This window comes from Bubalus bubalis, chromosome 6 (genome assembly GCF_019923935.1).
Source record: "Bubalus bubalis isolate 160015118507 breed Murrah chromosome 6, NDDB_SH_1, whole genome shotgun sequence".
Lineage (NCBI taxonomy): Eukaryota > Metazoa > Chordata > Mammalia > Artiodactyla > Bovidae > Bubalus > Bubalus bubalis.
In genome coordinates, this window is record NC_059162.1 from 93,917,335 (window position 1) to 93,923,842 (window position 6,508).

Here is a 6,508-nt window from a genome sequence, read left to right on the forward strand (position 1 = left end):
TTGCTCAATAGTTCAGCTCTCAGGCCCTGGAACACAGTAGTTGTGGCCTGTGGACTTACTCTACGGCATGTGGGATCTTCTTGGACCAGGGACTGAATCCGTGCCTCCTGCATTGGCAGGCGGATTCTTTACCACTAAGTCGCCAGGGAAGTCCTGTGTCCTTTGATCTCATACTCCTAATTTCACCCTCCCCCAACTCCCCTCTGGACTGCCCTGGTGGTTCAGATGGTAAAGCGTCTGCCTACAATGCGGGAGACCCGGGTTCAATCCCTGGGTCGGGAATATCTCCTGGAGAACTAAATGGCAACCCACTCCAGTATTCTTGCCTGGAAAATTCCACGGACAGAGAGGCCTGGAAGGCTACAGTCCATGGGGTCGCAAAGAGTCGGATGCAACTGAGCGACTTCACTTTCACTTTCCACTCCCCTCTGGCAATGTTTGTCTTCCATGTCCACGAAACTTTCTATTTTGTATATAGATTCACTTTATTATTTTTAAGATTCCATATGTAAGTGATGTAATATAGTATGTCTTTCTCTGACTTATTTCACTAAGCATATTCTTGAGGCCCATCCACATTGTTGCAAATGACATTTCATTCTTTTTTATGACTAATATTCCATTGTATTTGTGTCACATCTTCTTAACCCAATCATCTGCTGATGGGCACTCGGGTTGCTTCCATGTCTTGGCTATTGTAAACAGTGTAACTATGACCACTGGGGTATACGTATCTTTTTTAATTAGTTTTTTTAAAACAATATATTCCAGGAGGGGAGTTGCTGGATCATATGGTAGGTTTTTTTAAGGAACTGCCATACAGTTTTCCACAGGATCACACCAATTTACATCCCTACCAAGTCAGAATTAATTTTCCTATTAAAAAAAAAAACTTATTTGGCTGCACCAGGTCTTCATTTCCACATGCAGGTTCTTTAGTTGTGGCATGTAGAATCTAGTTTCCTGATCAGGGTTTGAACGCAGGTCCCCTGCATTGGGAGAATGGAGTCCTAGCCTCTGGACATCCAGGGAAGTCCTGAGTTTTTCTATTTCTGCAAAAACTTCATTGGGGTTTTGACAGGGATTGCATTGACTCAGTAGATCTCTCTGGGTAGTATTTATCTCTTAACAATTTGTCTTCCAATCCATGAATCCATGAGGAGTCTGTTGGACTGCAAGGAGATCAACCCAGTCACTCCTAAAGGAAATCAACCCTGAATATTCAGGGTTGAAATCATCCCTGAAGGATTGATACTGAAGCTGAAGCTCCAATACTTTGGCCATTTGATGCAAAGAGTCAACTCATTCAGAAAGACCTTGATGCTGGGAAAGACTGAGGACAGGAGAAAGGGGCAACAGAGGATGAGATGGTAAGATGGTATCACTGACTCAATGGACATGAGTTTGAGCAACTCCAGGAGCTAGTGGACAGGGAAGACTGGCATACTGCATCCCATGGGGTTGCAAAGAGTTGGACACGACTTAGAGACTGAACAACAATCCATGAATATGGTTATGTCAGTTTGTTTATGTCCTAATTTCTCAGCAATGTTTTGTAGTTTTCAGGGTACAAGTCTTTTGCTTTCTTGGTAAAGTTTATTTCTAAGTATTTTGTTCTTTTTTGATCCTGTTGTGAACAGAATTACTTAATCTACTTGTGAGAGTTGGACTGTGAAGAAGGCTGAGCGCCGAAGAATTGATGCTTTTGAACTGTGGTGTTGGAGAAGACTCTTGAGAGTCCCTTAGGCTGCAAGGAGATCCAACCAGTCCATTCTGAAGGAGATCAGCCAGCCCTGGGATTTCTTTGGAAGGAATGATGCTAAAGCTGAAACTCCAGTACTTTGGCCACCTCATGCGAAGAGTTGATTCATTGGAGAAGACTCTGATGCTGGGAGGGATTGGGGGCAGGAGGAGAAGGGGACGACAGAAGATGAGATGGCTGGATGGCATCACTGACTTGATGGACGTGAGTCTGGGTGAACTCCGGGAGTTGGTGATGGACAGGGAGGCCTGGCGTGCTGCGATTCATGGGGTTGCAAAGAGTCGGACACGATTGAGCAACTGATCTGATCTGACACTGTTCACTGTCAGTATATAGAAATGCAACTAATTTTTGTGTGTTGTATCCTGAACCCTTCCTGAATTTATTTATTAGTTCTTTTTTGTGGCTAGTTTGATTTTTTAGACACATTAAAAAAAAAGTGTTACTGCAGGATAAACTCATCACTACCTCCTTCAAGTTTATACTTTTCTTTTATCCCTGCTGCTGCTGCTGCTAAGTCACTTCAGTCCTGTCCGACTCTGTGCGACCCCATAGATGGCAGCCCACCAGGCTCCCCTGTCCCTGGGATTCTCCAGGCAAGAACACTGGAGTGGGTTGCCATTTCCTTCTCCAATGCATCAAAGTGAAAAGGAGGCAAATCTTTGAGAAGAAACACCAGTGCTTAAGGAAATCAACATATGCAACTTAAGAATTTTGGCCCAAATACCATGACCAGAGATCCTGTCCCAGGAATGCAGAATATCCAATTATTAAGTTTGTAAAAGTCAACTCCTGAATATATACACAAACTACGAATCCTACTTGTAAAAAAAAAAAACCAAAAAAACCACCTCTCAAACTTACTGAGTAATCCTTAAGGTTTGACTTTCAGGCTAATATTGAGTGATATTTAATGAAGATTTCTATCAAGAGGCCACATATACATACTTTTCATTTCAATAAGCATTGAGTAATGTGGAGTGATATTTAGAATTTAGACCCTGGAATTTGATAGCTTTAGATTAGAACTCTGGTTCTCTCACCAATTAGTTATGTTGCTACTTCTCTACACCATTTTTGTTCTGCTTTAGACCATAACATCTGCCCCAGTGAGAGTGAGAGTGTTAAATGACATAATTCTGGATTCAATAAGTGTTGGTTATTATGACTGTAAGTAGACTACATGTTGTCACCATGCAAGATATTGGGAATAAAGATGTATGACATACCATCTGCCATGAAGGTGCTCAGAATCTAGATGGGAGAAGTATGAAGAAAATCAATCTCAATATTATACTACAGTAAAAACATGTGCAAAGGAATGAAAGCTTGGAACAAAGTGGTATGTTGGTCACAAATGTAAGGCTGTCATGCTCAGATATGAAATTTAGGTTATAAAGGATGGATTGGAGCCAGTGAATCCTAAGCAAGCCCAATAAGGAGGCTATGATAATCTAGGCAAACTCTGTGTGGCAGAGCAATACAGCTTGAACAGGAGGGTGACAGTGTTGGATGGGGCCTTGCTGTGCCTAGAACCATAAGCTCTGTTCTGCCATGGCTTGGGAGATAACAAACTTTATAATAATCTTTCATCTTCACCTTAATCATTTAGAGGGTCTGGTCCCATCATTTCATGGGAAATAGATGGGGAAACAGTGGAAACAGTGTCAGACTTTACTTTTTTGGGCTCCAAAATCACTGCAGATGGTGACTGCAGCCATGAAATTAAAAGATGCTTACTCCTTGGAAGGAAAGTTATGACCAACCTAGATAGCATATTCAAAAGCAGAGACGTTACTTTGCCAACAAAGGTCCGTCTAGTCAAGGCTATGGTTTTTCCTGTGGTCATCTATGGATGTGAGAGAGCTGGACTGTGAAGAAAGCTGAGTGCCGAAAAATTGATGCTTTTGAACTGTGGTGTTGGAGAAGACTCTTGAGAGTCCCTTAGGCTGCAAGGAGATCCAACCAGTCCATTCTGAAGGAGATCAGCCCTGGGATTTCTTTGGAAGTAATAATGCTAAAGCTCAAACTCCAGTACTTTGGCCATCTCATGCAAAGGGTTGACTCATCGGAAAAGACTCTGATGCTGGGAGGGATTGGGGACAGGAGGAAAAGGGGACGACAGAGGATGAGATGGCTGGATGGCATCACCGACTTGATGGACGTGAGTTTGAGTGAACTCCGGGAGATGGTGATGGACAGGGAGGCCTGGCGTGCTGCGATTCATGGGGTCGCAGAGAGTCGGACACGACTGAGTGACTGAACTAAACTGAACTGAAGGAACCCTGTTTGACTCAGGGACTATTTACAGGGAAGGAGACAGGCTCAGAAAACAAGGCCATCATTATACTAATACAGGGGCACTAGTGACATTATACTGTATGAAAATGGCAACCACTGGAACACAACAAATATGAATGGTGACCCCTAGAGCTGTGCATTACAGCAGCCTTATTGAAAAGATATGGAACTGACCATCTAAAAACCTGTGCATCTTCTACTATCCCATACTGCTGATATGTCTTTATCGTAATATTTTATTTGTGGATATATAGCACACTTAGGATTAAACACTGAATTGAAACAAGGAAAGAAATCAAACACATCCCAATGTAGGTTTTCACAAGAACCTGTTGGCTTATTAAAATTAATTTAATGGAATGCCATAAATACTAGTTACTTAACAATAAATCAAGATGCTTGATGTATATTCTTAAGCCATTACTTAACAGGAAAAATAGGGGTCAAACAAATATAAGGTTCCAATTATTTACTTTGGGCTTCCCCAAAACAGATAAATAAGGACCTTTATAAAAACTGAAAGGACTAAACACAAAAACCAAGATTATCAATCAACTCTCTGCAGACATTTCTTGAATTATCCCAAAATTTTAAGATGAAATTCCCCAGAAAATTCTTCTATAGTTATCTTGGCAATAAACACATAAACTTAGTAAAAAGTAAATGCTGAGTAACTACTACATATATTAAAAAAAAACTATATAATTCATATTTATGCCAAGAACACTACAATTGACAGAAGCTTCATCAACATTCTTACCTATACCTACTCACTCTGAAGGCAGGAACATTTCCTTGGGTTGAGTCAGGATCTCAGTATGCTTTGTCCAGGAAAAGTGAAGGTATGAAAATATAAAACAAAAAAGAATATTGGCTCATTACACACAAGAGAGGCCAGCCATTAAGAGTTGTTGTCAACAGGATGAAAGGAAATACTGAGGAGAGCTCCTCTGGGTGAGTAATTAAAATGTGATCAAAATGTAAAAGAGGAAGTATATATACACAAAAAACTTCTATCGGTATTGATACAAAGACATCTCTGAAAAGATGATAAAACACCTACTTGAGGATTTTCAGAAATGAGATTCACAGAACTATAGGAACATAAGAAATACTGATTCTGAAACATCTCATTTGACTGATGATGAATTTCAAAGTTGTTACGTTAGGGAACCTGCCCAAGGTCATATGGTTAATGCTACAGTTTGGACTAGGACCTAATTCTCCTGAATTCCAAATGAGACCTCCCCACGCCCCAACCATTTGCTATACTACCCGTCTCTTCTGTGTTCTTAACCACTTGAAGTCCCTTTAACTCTCTTGGCCCCCACAATGTACCCTTTAGGGAAAGTCAAAAGAACAGCGTTCTGGACTATGGAGACCATATAGACCTGCTGATCTAACAATGTAGGAAGCAATATATCAAAAAATGACTAGACTGCAATTCATTTTGGGGTGAAGAGCAGAGAGGAAATACAAAAGGAGGAAATTCTGTAGACCACAAAAGGAGAAGCACAAGAGGAAGTATTATCCTCTTTTGTTATTTTATTACTGTTATTTTATTTTGTAGTTAAGTCCATATATTATATAAAACATAACAGGAAAAACCAACAAATGTATAAAATAAATTGAGGTGTCTGGATGGAAAAAAACACAAGAGCTTTGCTTTCGTGTCTATAGATCTCTTGATATGTTGTTGGTCTTGCACTAGAGATATCAAATAAAGATATCTAGCTTGAAACAAGATTTGATATGCTGCAAGGTTAAGCCATAGGTTGATGATGGGTCATGACAGATTTTCTAAATCTTATTCTTAAATATTGGCTCTAACAAATGCTGATATAACAAAGTGCAAGCTTTTATCATCAGATAGCAAGAGGGAAGCTTCAGTGAATGAATGCAACTTACCTCCAAGTCCTCTGAAAGGAGGTGAAAAAATAAATACTGTGTTTTACCAGTATTCCCCCAAAGCATTACCTAAGCATGCAGGAGGATGCTGTGAGCAGCTACAACAGTAAGATCCAATCCAGAGGTAGGTTCAAGGCCAAGAGTAGAGGAACGGTTGAAGTCCTCCTGGGGCCAGTACCATTTCACAGAATGCCCATTTGTGCTGGGGAATGAGTCTATGGCCTATTTTTTCTGATTCAAAAGAACATTCCCAACTTCAACCTTGCTGAAAAAGAGGCATTTTTGCACCTGCTATTAAAAACAGCTAGAACACAGGATAAGGCTGGCATAAAGTTATTTAGCAAGCACATGCTAGCTATTCCAGTTTGAAATCTACCAAACTATAAAATCAAAAAATTAAAAAGTTGAAGATGGAGCTGTTGTTCCTCAAAGATGAAGAAACCATCTTACAAAAAGAGGGATTAGGCACTCACTTAACTCTATACGGAGAACATCCTTCTCAAGCTAGATGGAAGATGAGGAAGAGCACTGCTACAG